This window comes from Haliaeetus leucocephalus, unplaced genomic scaffold (genome assembly GCF_000737465.1).
Source record: "Haliaeetus leucocephalus isolate CR32 unplaced genomic scaffold, Haliaeetus_leucocephalus-4.0 Scaffold168, whole genome shotgun sequence".
NCBI lineage: Eukaryota > Metazoa > Chordata > Aves > Accipitriformes > Accipitridae > Haliaeetus > Haliaeetus leucocephalus.
The window spans coordinates 1,669,617-1,686,125 of NW_010972604.1; the positions used below are offsets into that span (position 1 = coordinate 1,669,617).

Sequence of the window (16,509 nt, forward strand, 5' to 3'; positions counted from 1 at the left end):
CCGCCCGCCCGCAGGTGAGGCGCCTCCTGGAAGCCGGTCGGTGCCGGCAGCGAGCAACAGGCAGCTGTGCGGGGGCGGCGTGGCCGTGGCCCGCGGCTGCCTCCCGTGGGACCGGCCGCCGTGGCGTGGCGTGTCGGCCGGCGCAGGAGGGAGCGCGGCGCGGCGCGGGGGTCGCCTCCGCCGGCCCGTGGGGCGGGGGCTGCGGCGGAGCCTCCCGTCGTTGGCCGGTGCGGAGGCTCCGCTCGGAGAGTTGAGGGCTGTTCCTCTGTCGGAGCTGAGGACGCGGCACCTAAGTCGCCGGTAAGAGGCTTTCCCACCTCCGTCGCCTTTGTCTGCTCAGCCTTGGCTCGTCCGTGTGCGCCTTGGCGCTGGGAGTATTAGTATCGCTTAGGAGACACCGAGAGCGGATCAGGTGGGTGGGAGAGGCACTGTGTTTGCACTAGGTCTCCGGTTTGGAGGAGGAGGACCCGAATTTGCTTTCAGTTAGCGATGTGGAACGAAGATACACCAGAGAGAAAACTGCACGCAAGATGTGCCGGTCACAACGTGTTCGTAATGAGTCGTGAAGTTTTCACGGCAGACTGAGAAATAGTCTGCATTCCTTCATGCTTCCTGGAGCTAGTTGGCAGAGAGAGTAATGCTCAGGTTGTTCTGAACTGTTAACACTTTAACTTTTCCTCTTTTAGTACGCTGGAAGTGCAAGCAAAGCTAGAATTATAGCATGCCAATGCAAAATCAGTTTGTGTCAAACTGCGGTGCAAGAGGGCCTGCAGCTCAGGCTCTGCTATTGGCAAAGGTCTTGTATACTTCTAAGCATAGTGAATTTGTGAAATAACCCAGCAGCATAAATATAGAAGGGACAATTTAGGTAGAACTTAAGTGGAGGTGGAAAAAGATCTTGGAAGGAAGGTGGGGGTGGAAGAGGAGAGCTGGTCTGATAATAACACTTCAGCTGAAGCAGCAGCACTCGCTATGAACTTTTGCTGCTGAAATTAGTTCTGGAGTAGTGTCAGATGAGGCTGAGGTTGATCCAGTAACAGCTCTAGTCAAAAATCTTCAGAGGAAAGAAGTTTGCTTTGAAAAATGCTTATTTACCAAACTTAAGATGTTTTCTTTGAAACCTATCAATGCTGATGAATTTCAACTGATGCAGCATTCTGCGAAGTCTGCCTCTGGACCAGGATTGCTGGAAACGTCGAGGGTCCTGGCTCGAGGGTATGCTCCAGCACCCAGGATAATACCTGCTGAGGGGTGTTGGCAGCTTCTCAGCTGTGGCCCGAACTGTTTGGTGCCAGACTCCCCTGAGCAACCCTGTAGCTGCTTGCAGAAAGTGAGGCAGACATTCCCCAGGATTTGATCCTGCTATGGTTGCTGAAACTGATAGGACTACTGAAGTCTGAACAACCGTCTCTTTGCTGGGGACTTCATGTGGCTTTATGAACTCAAATATTTAGTGAATTGTGAATTTTTTTGTTGCGGTGGTGTTGGGGTTTTTTTGTTGTTGGTTTGGTTTGGTTTTTTAATTTGGCTTTCAGCCAGCCCTAGTCAGCAGTTTTGCTTATAGAGGTAAATTAGTTGAAAGAAGCAATTTTCTGTTTTGAGGTGTCACATTAGAAGAAAGGCTGCAACCTTTTTCATGCCTTGGTGTATGGATATGTGGCCAGAATTGGTGGAGGTGTCCAGGTGAGGCAGTTATGATTCCAGTGCTAGAAAATCCATCTGTTCCCTGGCTGCTTTTGCTCAGTCTTAAGTGTTATGAGGGTACATTAATTCAACACACTGGATGAACTTTCTATATTTTCAGGATGAGGTGTTTTTTGGGTTTGGTTGGTTTTTTTTTTTAAACTTCTGTTATTTTAAGTCTAACCTTTTGGACAAGAAACTCTCCCATGTTCAAGGGTGAAAGGACTCAATCTTCCAAGCTACTGAGGCTGTCACATGGACTTTGGGCAACGTACTGAAGTCTCTTCTTTTGTCAGCCTGATTTCCTTACTGCTCTTCCAAACACTGTATTGGTGGGAGGCAGATCACTGTAGGAGTGTGGCAGCTCCCAGTAGTAATGCTGCTGAAGTAAGGAGCAGTAGGTGGTTCTTACAAGTCCTGAATTGACTCTGCTGCCTAAGAAAAGAGTCTCCTGCTATGGGTCTTCCTTGCCATACACCTCAGAAGCAGTCAGGCCTAATGTGACTGACTGATAGCTAGCTTCAGAAATGGTGAAGAATAGAGTGAGCATGGCCATTTGCCAGGAAAAATGAAAACAGGAACGGAGTGTCCTATTAATTTATTTATTTTTACTTTTTATTTTGTTTTGCTCTGGTCCTTCCTTCTTCCCTCCCCCGAAAATATAAGGAACTCTCGATCCTGTAGAAGTGTCTAACTAGTATTCTGTAAGAGGCTGTAGCTGGGCTACTTTAAAAAATGAACAGGCTTTGAAAGAAGGAGCTTGCAGGAACCCTGGATGTCATTGTGCTTGGACTGTGTTTGCATGTGGCAGACAAATAGTGAATAGTAAAGCTGTAGAAGGCTATAAAGAATGGAAAACTTCACATCTGGGAAAAACTTCACCTCTAGGACATAAGGTATTAGAGGGGAAATCTTCCTGAGGAACAAGCTACGCAGTTACTGCCTGCTGCAGTTCTTTCTCTGGAGCATCTAGTGCTAGCTGCTGCAGGAACTGAGTGAACCACGTAACCCACACATCTAATTCGCTGTATTAATTTCCATAGTGAGACAGAACTCGTGCAGGGTTTAATGTGACTCCTGCTTTGTTGACTTGTGTGTTGACTGCAAAGATCTGGTGGCAGCTTGCTTTGGTTGCTTTGGCATAGCAGAGCTGGCATTAAACTTGCTGGGTGGGCTTTGTTCGTTGTGAAGTTTCACAGCTCCATGTCCTTGAAACCCTCTTCACTAAGTTAGGGCCAGTTTTACTAGTTCTGTTGTCTGGCTTTTACTGAAAAAAACACTTGTCCAAAGAACTCATCATTTCCAAAACAGATTCCTTTTCACTGCTTCCCACAATATTTTTGTGGGTCTTTTGTCAAGGTATCTAACCACATTCATGTGAAGCATTAAAAAGCCAAATAACAGATTACATCATGTGTATTGGTTCTGAGGTAGGTAAATGGACAAGAGCCCTTGGAAGCACAGTCTTTTTGCAATTAAAGATACACTTTAAGAGCTGTATTATTCTTAAATGTAACTCATCACCAGACAGTTCACAAACAGCAAGAGTATCTCAACCATCAGCAGTTTCTAGTGCTTGCAATTTCTTTCCCCAGGGACCAGGGGGAAGGCTGGCCTTTATTATGTACCCTGCTGGTTATTGGGTTTGGTGCCTCTCTCAAGGTCACCTTTGATACCTGCAGGCAAGTAGGGGAGCTTGGTAGCACATCTTGAATTTAACCAGAGACTAGGCAGAATGTCATAGTTGATTGAACTTGACTGAAAACAGTGTAGGAAATTTTGATGCCAGGTGTATGTCTAACAGGTGGAAAATACTGAAAGATTCTAGAAACTGTGGTTGAGATTTTCCATAGTTTGATGAAATCAAGTCAACTAGTAGATGAGGACTTTATCCCTGGAGACTCGTTTAAGGATCCCAGTTGTAAACCTTGCAGAATGTGTGGCCAGAATCAATATAGAATATAAATATTGTACATTTTGGGGAAGGTAAATCCTATGTATCAGTCAGGTACGCCTTAATGTCTGCCCATTAAAGCTTCTGTGTGTCTTTCAAAAGGCATCAGGAGGACAGAATACACGTCACCAGTCCAATCTGCAGGTGAGGCTGGTCATGAGCAACTGTGCCAGAGTTTCTCCTTGGAAAAACAGGCATTGAATTTAGGAATGTCATTTAACAGGTGACTGAAAACCACTAAGGGTGAGTTTGTCCCTCAGTTTGGCTGCGGCTTTAGTAAGATCATGTATTTACACACCATTGGGGATAAGAGGTTCATTACAAGCAATAAAGATATTCCCAGCTGTTCTTCCCTGAGCAGGTAGCTTTACTTCTGTCATGTCCTTGGACACAGGATGAGAAACATTTCTCTTTGTCTTATCCAACTCACCCTTTGATTCAGAGGGGAAGAAAAGAAAGATAAAAGGTTCTAGAGTGACAAACCAAAAAAGAAGAAGAAAAAGGAAAAAAAAAATGGGCACAAGGTTAAACACAAAGTTGCTAATTTTTAAAAAAGCTTACGAATCCATGGTGACTCCCTTCCTCTCAAATGTACTTTATTTTTAAAAAGCCTTTCAGTTCCTCTTTATTGTGTGTACTGAGCCTGCAAGGACGAGCATCTGTAGGAAAAAAGCCCCACTTCTTAATAAACAGATAGGCTTCCCCTGGGTCTGATCTGCTGATTCTAATGACCAGAATAATTTGTCACTCAGACTGACTTGCTGCTAATAACTCTGTGCCATTGGTGCAGCTTCAGGAGGGGTGGATGTGCTCTTGTTCTTGTCGCCAAAGTTCTGCTTTCTTGTTACACAAGAATTTGCACAGGGACAGCAGTGGGGGTCCATATATTGCCGTGACACCTAGCCCCAAAGATTACTGACTTCTAGACATGACTTTTGGGTGAATTTTGCCTGTAGAGGATCATTTGAGTAGTAGTAACTGAACAGGAAGCAACAGACTTGCTGTGTACAACCTGCGCTATAGCACCAATTAAATACTGAGGAAGTATTTGGTCAAATCTTGCTACCTTAAGTGCTTCTTTTAGCAGTGGGGCTGAGCCTGGCCTTTACCTTCCTGGGAGAGGGAAGGTGATGTCATGGGGATTATTAGTGGGAGCTCCTGCTCTCCCAGTTACTGCAGCACTTACAAAAGAGGGATGCCTTTGTTTAATTTCATTCCTAATGACCTCTTAAGGCATCTCTTGTTGGAAGAGCCTCCTTCGAAACCAAAGGGGGATGTAGCAAGACAAAGAGCCTTCTCTGCCTATTTATATTTGCTTTCACTGTCACTGGCTCCTCATGTCATCCAGGACAGAGGATTAATCTCTCTGATCCCTCTATTTCTAGTTGTAAAAGCGCAGTGTGCTATTGAGGGTGATTCACTACAATCCTTGTTATAATCTCTTGTAACTACAAATGCATCAGTCAGAAGAGGAAGGCTAATGGGAAAATGTGGCATATTTCTGTGTGTGTATATATATTTTTTTTTTCTGTGTGTATATATATATATTTATGGGAAGTCTGATGGATTGAAATACGGGGAGTGATGCAATATAGGGCTCTGCCACATTATAGCAAGAAATTCTTGCAAATGCCTCCTCTTGCCCTATCTGAGTGTGGTTTTGTCCCCTTCTCACCTGTTTCCCATGGCCTCCTTCAGCAAACCACTCTTAAGGGACTTGCACTTAACAGCATGATGAACTCTGCTACAGTAGATAGAAAGTGAAAGTTGGCAGTGGCTTTTCTGTTCTTAATAAGCCTGGTGAAGTCCGACAAACCAGAACAATGTGAAGAGCACTAGGTGATAGTTTACTGTAGGTGATGACAGAGGGGAAAATACACATGGGAGCAGTCTGGCTCTTTCTGAAGTTAACAGTAGGCTTTGTTTTTTCATTCCTTTCTGGTAAATGAAGTGAGTTTCCCTTGTAGTTCTGCATCCAAAATGTTGTCCGTTTAAATGTGATTATTGTCATCATAGCTTTCAGGGTCATTTTCATCCTAGAGCTTGCCTGCCAAATCTGAACTGGAAGTGCCAGGACTAGAAAGGACAGTTGTCACGTTTTTTTTTTCTAGCACAATCCTTGACCAACCATTTACATTGAACCTGCTTCTATAAAATGTGTGTGTATACGTGCATGCTTATCATATGTAACAAACAAGTAGACTGAAGACTTGCAGAGGAGCTGCTGCTCTTTGACATTGCAAATGATCTCTAGATGAGAGGGTTTTCTTATACCAAACAGCATAAATGCATGCTGAACTAAATGCTGTCTTGTTGCAAAGAGAAAAAAAAAAAAAAATCTGCTTAGCTCGAAAAAGAAGAGGAAGTTCACCTGCAGCTAAGGTTTGTTGTGAGAGACAGGAAATCTGAGTCTTGTTCCTGCTTCTGGCCTGTATTTTCTGGTTTAAGCTACTTCATCTCTGTGTACCTTAGTTTCCTGCAACTCAGTTGTCATCTGCATAATTTTTTTTGTAAGGTTCTTACATTTTTTAAAAAAAATATTTTTTAGCCTGCTTTCCAAGGGGAAGTGGGCTTACACAATCACGCTGCAAGTAACTTCTGAACCTGTTGGCTAAATGTAAAGCATTTGCTGGAACTTGAGTCGTCACAGGAAGAAGGGAATGTAAATTCCAATGTCATGACCTAGAGCTGCAGCCTCACCCTGAGCTGAAGCCTGTGGAGATAGCACTTTTTTAGACACAAGATAGTTCACGTGGGTGAGTGGTCCTTATGAAGCCTGCAACCACAGGTTACCAAACTGTGGGAAATCAGACTGTGGTAATCCTTCTGCCTATGGGATGGCCTTCTTCCATTGCAAAGCCTTCTGAGAGCCTCAGGGAAAAGGTTAAGTATTGTTACTAAATTAGAGGTGGCACGGTGCAGCAGACTCTTCACAAAATTGATGTTTGATAACATGAGGGGGTGGAAGGAGGAGAGATTCCCTGATAAAATTACAGGAGTCTTGTCAGGCTGGCTTGATCTTGGGAGTTAACAAAAAAGAGTAGCATCTTTGATTAAAAGATGGAAGGGGATTTTATCTTTGCTCTTGGAATAACAAAGCAGAAGCCAATAAAAATGAGATCAAATTTCAGCCTTCTAAATGCATCAGTGTTCTTATGCAGTGTGTTAACACTGTAGCCTTGAAATATCTCATTGCTTTTGGGCATGAAAACTCTATATATGGCCTTTTAGCAGTTCCTTTGCATGAGATGTGTATTTTGTTTCTGTGATTCTTGTGACAGCGATGTTCAGCTATTTTGTACCCTTCATCATAGGGTCAGACCTGACAGGGGAGGATAACTTCTGACTGAGACCGCTAGAGTTAAGTCTTTCAAATATTGCAGAAATATTCCCAAGTTGCTTTCATCACAAAGTTGCAAGGTTTGGAAGGTCTCCATGTTGTTCTGTACAAGCTGCTACATGCTTTGACAGGTGTGTGAGAAAGAGTCCTGCTCTGGTGCACCTGCAGAGCTCTGCAGCTCCCAAGGCCTTTTAGAGATGAGATTCTTTTTCTGTGTCTTCCTGGGACTGCAGGAGAACTGCACTGTGATGTTTTCCAGACAAACCACTGAGAAGGTGGGATTTGCAACTCTGTTGTATTTTCCAAATGGCAAGAGGTTCAAAATTATTCCTCTTTGACCTTTCCTGATCCATCTGATTACTTTCTTAAATGAAATGTGTGGCTTTGTTTCTAGCAAGGTAATGTGCAAGTGATAGACTAGAACTGCAGCTTCAAAGTTGTATGTTCAAAGGAGCAGGAGATGACCCTGCCAGAGCCCTGTGCCTTGTACCAGTGTTGCCTAAGTGCTCCTTGCTTTTTACCCCTGCTCAGTAAGGCTGCATCTGAGATGCACATAGTGAAGTGTGGAAGCATCTCCTCTACATACCTACATGCCAAATGCAGCAGGGTAAGTCTGATGTATACTTTGTAGTCTTTTGGTGGTTTTCTTCTTCCCAGGATCGGAGTCTCCCATGGTAAGCATTTGGTGTTTTCGGGACCCTGAGGCGCTTGTAGCTACCCAGGCCTAGACTTTTATTCACTAGTGGTGCTGATATCAACTTCTCTGACCACAAGGCAAGGATCCCAGCTCAGTTGCTGTTGAACATGTTTCATTCAAGATAAGATTTCTCACTCACTTTCCTTTGTTAGTGATACCCTGGCAAGAAGCAAGCATAGCATTGTGTTGTCCAGCTACTTGAGAGCAAGGAAGCTGAGTCAGGATCAGTTCCTTATATAGAAAGTGAATTAGATACATCTTGCATTTTATTCTTGGCTGTGATCTTCCATTGTGTCTGTTAGACATTTGTTATGGTTGTTTGCTTTCTCTGTGTACTTGAGCTCTACGTGTCGGCTGGGACATGTGTTCAATCTGTCTTATCCATCTTTGAATGCCCACTGGGAGGTTTTCTCAGGTGGCGTGTTCTCACTGTGCGGTATTACAGGTGATTTGCACAGACTCAGTAGGGCTGTGATGCCCTGCAGGCATCCTGCTGGTTAGCGTACTGGTTGGCTGCTTGTCAGCTGCCTTTTCAAGTGCTCCATAGCTGCTGTATTTAGGCTCTCTGGTTTGTAAGAGCTGCATGGGTTTGGCTTAGCCTGTCTTTACTGGCCGTGCCTGGTGCAGGGGTTGTGGGAGGAAGCTGCAGGGAAGGTTCTGCTTCAGGGTGGATGCTCTGCTCAGGGAGGGTATGTTTGCCAGTTGCATCTTGGTGCTTTGGTGTTATCTCCCTTTCCATATGACCCCACAAAGCATATACTTATGCTTTGTCACACAGTTTGCATTGCTGCTTCTGTGAATAAGGGAGGAGAAACTCAGACAGCCCTCAGACTTGGCCTCCTTTGAGCTGTATCCACTGTGGCTCATGGACAGGTCTTCGTGGTTGATGTAATCTAACTAATGCATATGAGAGACCTCTGAGCCAGGAGCAGGGAATTTAATAAGATGACAAAACTGTTGGGTTTCAAGTCTGAAAGTAATTCTTGTCAGCAGGGGATGGGGAGTGGAAAGCAGCTTGACTGTATACAGCGCATCCCACCGAGGCCCATAACATGGACATACTATAAAACAGACCTGCTTTTCTGAGATGCTATTTATTCTCAGTCTCCAGCAAGCCCTGCAAGTCAAGGAGAGTTCACAAGTTTCTGAGCTGAGCCTTTCTTCCGTGGGCCTTTTCTTCTTCCTTTATTGGAATGTGCCAAAAAAGAAGAAAATCACTGGCAGGCTAAGTCATACAGTGTGCTGTCGCTGGGCCTTCTACGACTCCTATAAAAGATGCCACTCCAACATGACAGCTGTCAGAGGGATGGGTTACTTGAGCTTGTAAGTGTCTTCACCAGTGGTGTGTGAAGGCGGCTGTGCCTTTCCAGACTTCTTCGTCTTCCCTTGCCATTCTTTCTAGGCTTTGAGTGAGAAACCTGAAGATCTTAAGAAGTCTCTTCTTGGCTGTATGATAGCTGCTTCCTTTTTCCTCTCTTCCCTGCAAAGATGACTGATAGATTATAGCTTTTGAAGAGATACTAAATGTTGCATTGGAAGTTGGTGTGTAAAATATAGTCTTAGAAAAAGCAGTGACTTACAACTGACTGCGGGTCCGTCTCAGTCAGATATTGCTAAAAATAATCCACCTTCTAATTCCACAGTTGATCTCTAATTAGAGAAGTATTCTAATTCATAACCTGCAGATAGGACAAGATCAGAGACTGAAGTGATATCTCTGTTTTGCCAGTCAGGAAAGTCTGGGCAGTGTCAGTGTTTGGGAAGGGAATTTTGGGGGAAGACCAGGTGCTGTAAGGATGATGGTACCGACTTTGCACTGGATTCATGTTGAGTCTTTGCCCCAGCTAAATGCCGTAGGGTGCAGTTTTGCAAGCAATGCTTTTTTTTCAGGCAGAGAAGATGCCCTCCATGGTGGGCATCTTCTTCCTAGAGAATCTTCTTTTTTCTTTAAAAAAAACATGCCCACCCCAAAAAAAACATTCCATGAGCACACAAACAAACATTTATATGTGTGTTATGTTGTTTCCTGCTTGAAGCTGTTAGGTAGCATTGGTTGAGCATTGTTAAGACAGCTGCCTGGCTCTGCTGTAGAAGCAGCACAACAAGGAAGAGGGAGCCTTTTCAGCTGAGATATTTAACATTCCTAAAGATTGGGGTCTGAATACTTTTTAGCCTCTTTTTGGTTTAGTTTCTAAGTTAGACGGTTACTGTCCTCTGTAATGGGGCAGTGAGAGATCAGCTGGCCTTGCTGAGCTGTGAAACTTCTGTTAACTCTGCAAGAAATGTAGGTGATGTGGGATTGTACCAAATTACTTCTTCGACAGAGGATGGTAGTGGGAGCTTTTGCCATCGCCAGGTAATACCATCCACTGAATAGCATGTGTCCCTATAAAACAAGAAGTTTAGGTTCCTCCAGGATCAAGGCTTTATGCCTCAGAGAGAGCAAGGCTAATGAAGAAGGATTGTGTCAGGCACCAAGTCACTTGTGACACAGAGGGGTCTCTGCCTGTTCCTAGGCACAGTGCTGTTTCCTCTAGCACCCAGAGACTGAAGGGAATGATTGGGTCCTTCAAGCAGAAAGCAGCAGTGTTTTGGTCACTTGTGGATTCCTGTCACTTCAAAACCAGCAGAATTCATATCCTTCGTCTTTAAATACTTTATGACCATCTTGATGCTGCTGTACAACCCATGTGTGGGAGCCTGTGCCAAAGATGGGACTGTCTCTGGAGAGGAACATGACAACTGTTTTAAGTGAGCAGAAAACTGAGGAGATTTTGTCTTGATTTTCTAACATCTGTTGCATTTGGAATAGGGAGTAGTTTTCTTTTTTCAATTAAAAAAAAAAAATCTTGCATTTGCCATGTAAAAATGGTTAATGAAGAATTACGTCCTTATCTCTGCATTAGCCTAATTCAGCAGACAAATCCAATTATTTGTCTGTAGGAATTTTTTTATCTCCTCTTTGGAAGAGCAAACATCCCTCAATATTATTGTAGTTGTAACTACTTAGAGAAGGAAACCACATGGTCAGCAGGTATGGGTCCTGGAAAATAGGAAGGAGAGTAGGGTGGGGTTGGGTGGGTTTATCTCACTGCAGCTCTGAATGCAGTTCATGCAAAATTCTGATGTGGCCTCAACAGGTTCAATGCTCCCCTCTTTCCAGCAGTACATTTTCCTCCAGGGCTGATGAGATTTATCTTTAAAAAAAAAAAATTTTTTTTCTTCTTGTCTTCAGTTTGAACTGATACCTGATAGAAACTGCTGTTCCTTCCAGGTTTTGTCTTCATAAATGTTTCAGATTTTACAGCAGTGCTTATGTGCACCAGAATTGCATGGGCCTTATTTAGCACACTTGGCTCATCTCTCTGGCTCTTGTCTAAACTAATTTAAAGCAAAGAACATCTGTTAGGGGAGAAGAAAGAAAAGCCACTTCTGAATGTGCCTGGGTTGAAAATGTGACATGTCAATTGGTATCAGTGATGTGGCCATGATCCTGAATTTTATTTTAAGCCTTTCCTTGTTTGGACAATTTCCCATATCAACTTCTTTTACTTGCCCTGTCGATATGTAATGGCATCCCAGAATCCATTCCACCGTATTGCCCAAGTTATCACCAGGTTCCTTCTAAACCATCTTTTGTCTTGACAGCATGTTGCTCTCTAATGGCCTGAGCTTCTCACCCTTACTAGACACTTGAAGATCACTTGAAGCATCTGCTGGAGGAGAAACGAGAAGTCATTTAAGCAGCGGGGCAACAGAGCACTGCAAGTCAGCCTCTTCTCCAGCAGCAAGAAACAGATCTGTGGAATTCTTGGGGTTTCTCATGAACAGGCACAATTTCTCTGTACCTGGATACTTTGCTCTGTATTAGCAGCCTTCTGCAGCTGGCTGTGGTTGACTGGCAATGAGCAGCTAGTGGATGACAACGAACTTCAGAAATGCTGCTCCAGTTCTGGTAATAGAAAGCTGTGATGGATTTGATTTTTAATAGGATTGCATACAGATCTTGCAAGTGCATAGGAATGGACTGGTGGGGTTTTGTGCTGTTTCTCTAAACTTCTTATAAAATCTCTAAACTTCTAAATATTTGTAGAAACGAAGGGACTAATACCGGATGGGACAGAAAGGGTCAAAACTCGATTACCAAACTGAGAACGAGGACAATGGATGAGGATGGAACCACTGGACACTGGTTTCTTGTCCATATAAGAAGGCAGTGATTTAAAGGAATCCACAGTCGTGTATTCATCTGATGATCGCATCCAGTGGCTATTTTAGGTACAGTGGGGATGAATGGCCCTTTATAGACTGTGGTAAGGAATGCCTTGTCTGTGGGGTTCAGTAATGCCAGTCCCTTCTTTTCGGGTGGCACAGAGCACTGTGTCAGGGGAGGACGGGCAGAACCAGCATACGTGTGCCAGCATGCTCATGTGAAATAACACCCTAATGAAGGGAAACTGCACTGAGGCTTTGCTGCCAGTGCCTGTTGGTATCAGCGCTGGTGTGGGGAGCCAGGGTGAGGGAAGCCAGGCTGTTTGTCAGCCCTCTGAAATTGGTTACCTGGCCTTTAAACTACACCAGGGACACTTGCAGTAAGAAGAGTGCATGTAGCCTTTTTAACTGTGCAACATATCCCCTGATAAGGTTGCAGCTGGAATAGGCCATCTTGTTCTGGCACTGGAGGGCAATTAATTCTGTTCACAGACCTGGACTCTGTCTATAGGCTTTATACAGCTTTACTTTTTAATGATAATGCTGTGACACAGAGGTTCTTAAACTCTTCATAGCACAATTTTCATGTTGAAATTGATGAGAAATACCATGTTTGTCTGGCTAGCAACTGTCTGAAATCAAGATCTGGCAATTTTTGGTGAGGATGCAGGTGTGAAACGAACGGAATGAAACAGATGTGTACTGCTCTTATTGCTTGTCTTACTGTAGCACTTCGGTCTGTGCTCTTGGTTGTACCAGGTACCATACATTGCCATGGTAAGGAACAATACCACCCCCACAGAAGCTATCTGTGCGGCTGAAACTGCTTGGAGAGGGGAAGTGGAAGTACTGGTATCCTTCCATTTCACAGAAATGACTAAACTGAAGAACTTAAATGATTTGCTTTCCTGGACCACAGCCAGTGAGCACACCTCTGTATCGGTGATATTTGAAATAAAGTTAAAGATGGGCATTTATGTCTATGGGGCTGTGGACCGCAGTACTGGTCCTTTCCATGTTGCCCTTTCGAGAGGGGGTTCTTTGGCAAATACATTGGCAAATGTATACAGAAGGTATCAGCATGAAAAAAGATGGAAACAAAAAAACATAAAGTAGACGTGCTGTGCCTGAATATACTTCCCAATAAAAAGCTCTCACCCAAAATCTGTTAAATTTTAATGACTCACAGTATTCCCCTGTATTTGAAATGTATTTAAAATTTAAAACTTTTAACTTCAGGGGATAGCAAATGACTTCTGGTAGCTAGTTTTGCATCAGAAGTTCAGGTTGCTTTAAAACATGGGAAATTATGGTTGAAAACATAACTTAGTGATGTCATGCAAGTTTGTGGACGAATTGGGTACAGGATGCTTGGTACATTGCCCTTTTTACTCTGCGCTTGAACTTTTGAAGACCCTGGGTTTTGAAGACTGGGCTCTCCAGTTGCATTGTGCAAGTCCTAAAGAATGTGGTTTATAGCTGTTTCATCCGGAAAGAGTTTAAAGGTTTGTCATAATGATCCAGAAATCTAGATTTTTATTAAGACTTCCAGAGCAAAGATATGTTGTAACTTGAAACCTATGAATAAAGAGTTACCTGGCATTTAACTTGTAAATCATTCAAAAGAAATACATTCTTACATGCACTCCTTTGGAAATTTCTCATTCACCCAGAGACAAAGAAGGAATGATTTCGTACTTCGTTGAAACACAGAATCATTTAGTCAATAGTATATTCTTTTTACTCTGGCTTAAGAGGAATGTTTTGCCTGGTAGCAGTTAAACAATAGTGAAGAATGTTGCTTAGGTGCCTGTTGTTCCTAAGTAGCTTTTACAACTGTTAGCCTCTGATGTAATGGAAAATAAGTGATGTAGCACAGATTTTCCTAAAAATGCATCGCTGTTATCTGTATACAATACAGAATGTGAGCAGTGTCTTCAGTGAACAATGATGAGATTGTTTTGTTTCATCAATATCTTGCTTTGTAAATATTTACACTGTTTGAGAAACACAGGCTTTTGTTGTCTTCAATGTAAATTTATGCATTTGTTTTTAATTGTCGTTATTAATTTTTAAGATAAAAATACGGAGCAATTTTTCGCTGGATTTCAGAACCGATTTAGAGTTTCATGGACCCCAAAAGGATTATAGTAGAGAATGGGAAGTGATCATAAATCGTCCATAGATGTTGCATTTTATCTTGTGGACTTGTGTACTAGACTAGAAATTTGCCTGCAATTATATGTTGATGCAGATTTCTCTTACTGGTCTGTACATGCATTAGTATGTCCCTCTTTCCATTTGATTATAACCTCCATTAACACTTTCTTTTAAAAACTGTTGATCATCATATGGAGTGCTTTGCCAAATCGTAATGATCACGTGGGCTTTTTTCCCAATAGATTTGCTATTATTCTGGAGGTCTGGGGTGTTGCCTTTTCCTTGACATCACTTGCTGTCTTTCCCTGGCATATCATAATTTTGTGGGTTTTGTCTTTTGCCCAGGAATAGGGGGGAGGGGTGTGTTTTTTGTATCCAGTGGATATACTGTGGACTTTTCTGCGCTGATTGCAGGGTGATCTACAGTTGCAGGGGACTAACTGTGGCAATCTTAGTAGGCCATTCCTAAACCTGTGTTCACAGTAATCTGACCTTTTTTATTTTCCTTTAATTTAAGAATTTCAAATTGCATGAAACCTCACCGCTGCTCTCTACAACCATTTCTGTGGGTAAGGAAAAGATGCATTGACCATTGCATCACCAGTGGGCACACTGTGATGGAATCCATGTAGGTTACTGCTATGCAATGCTTTTGGACAAGTAATGAAGAAGGAAAACCAGCTTTTCTCAAAAACTGTAGCAACAGGCATGGTACTGTAGCATGTTGTTATCTGACAATGAATATTATGAAGCAGCAAGTCATCATCCATATCTTTAAGAAAAATCTCATTTGAGCCATGTGATTAAGACAGCCTAATTTTTGCTGTGCTTCAGTGCCAAATCAGAGGGAAGAATGCCTTTTCTGGAGAGGGGCATTAATTTCTCAGGAAGCCAGTCTCTACTTGTTGTGGAAGTTGGTGGGATCATGGCTAAGAGTGATAACAAGGCAAGTCCCGTACATGCTGTGATACTACATCCTTCTTGCAGCAAAGCTGTAAAGACTCACAGCTCGTGGTGTGATCCATGTGCTAGACCTGCTCTGTTCAGAAGCACCTCAGGGCAGGACGATGTGTTTAATGTGAAGAGGTGAGGTGAAATGGTGATTATCTAGTGGCACCCCCTTATGCAAATGGATTTGGAAATTCAGTAGAGCAACTTACTGGCTGAGGATACAGCAGCCCTGGCTGTTGACCTCTCCCAGGCCCCCACCATTAGGGCTTCCCAGAGTAGAGAATGAAACTTCTGCTTTAGCGCTGTTTCTTTTTGCTTGTTATAGTTAAGAGACTGCCCCAGGGATTATTGCTCATGGTACTGTGGACTGTTTCGTCAACAAATATATAAGGGGAGTATTTAAAAACATGTTTTACCTAGAAGACCACTTATGTAGTTAAAGAAGTTTTGCTTCTGTAGCAGGAGCTTACTGCCCATGTGTGTGTAGAGAGCACCTGGTGCTTTGTTCTTTCCACAGGACATCAGGAATGATCACTGATGTTTCTGATGCAGGTAAGTTGCTATTAGTAGCATATGCAGTCAAAAGTAATTTCTTTTTTTCTCAAGGGACTGTAATGACTGTATAACTTGTTGTCAGAACAGAGGGAAGTGACATTTGTTTTCTTCTGAATGCTACCAAGCTAGTTCATAACTGCACTTAGCAGCTGATTTGATTTGAAGGGGACAGATTTTAAGGAATCTGTTTTTCGGAGGTGCAGGTCCCGCTCAGCTTCCATTGAAATCAAGGGAGGGGCTTGCTAAGAGCTCTGGGACCATTATTGATTGATGCTGTAGTTTAACAGCTTGCTTGTCTAGTTGTATTATGTTTGTAAAAACAATCATATTCTTATTTTGAGAGGAGACATCCAGAGCTGGCAGATACCTCTATTTCTCTATGCGTTGTGTGTAGTCTACAGCTATATATTCCTGTACATTGAGAAGCTTTCAAAGGGAACATGGGAAATATGCAGAAGGATTTCTTGTCCTCTTTCTAAGCCTTTCTTTTGATTTCAACTACATAATAACATGATTTATATCTTTTAATTACTAGAAGAAAAATGTTTTTAGGTCTTGAAGCTGATTATTTTTAGGACATGAGCAGGTGGAGGAAAGGAGGAACTGAGATAATAAAGGGAGAAGTTGCAGCTGAGCTAGTAAACAGTGCAAGATATATGGGCAGAGGCGTAGCTGTAAATAGCAGTAATCCAGAATTATATCTGCCTGGTCTGAGTACAAGGGTTCTTTTCACTTCTAACATTGTACTGGCCCTGAAATGTGAAAGGTACTGCAGGGAAAGAAGTGTTAGTTTCTCTCCCTTAAGCTCCCTTGAATAGATTTGTTTGTCAAGTTAACAAAGGTATGTGAAGTGCATGAGGCTTGATAACATCTCCTAAATAATGCTGTTAAGAAAGTACTGATTAAGCTGCAGTAAAACAAAATGAAATGCAGATGCAGGATCCTCTTTTTGAAAAT

General features: G+C 42.8%; 1 protein-coding gene across 9 annotated transcripts in view; it reads left to right on the forward strand.

Moving 5' to 3' along the window:
- The first annotated feature begins 185 nt into the window (after nucleotides 1–185).
- MARCH8 (membrane-associated ring finger (C3HC4) 8, E3 ubiquitin protein ligase) overlaps nucleotides 186–16,509 on the forward strand; it is a 100,812-nt gene continuing 84,488 nt past the window's right edge. For 8 of the 9 annotated variants that reach the window (XM_010563492.1, XM_010563495.1, XM_010563490.1 and 5 more), the window contains exon 1: nucleotides 186–300. The gene's annotated coding sequence lies outside the window, so the exon portion shown is untranslated. The remainder of the gene's footprint in view (nucleotides 301–16,509) is intronic. The other variant, XM_010563500.1, reaches the window with a different exon arrangement.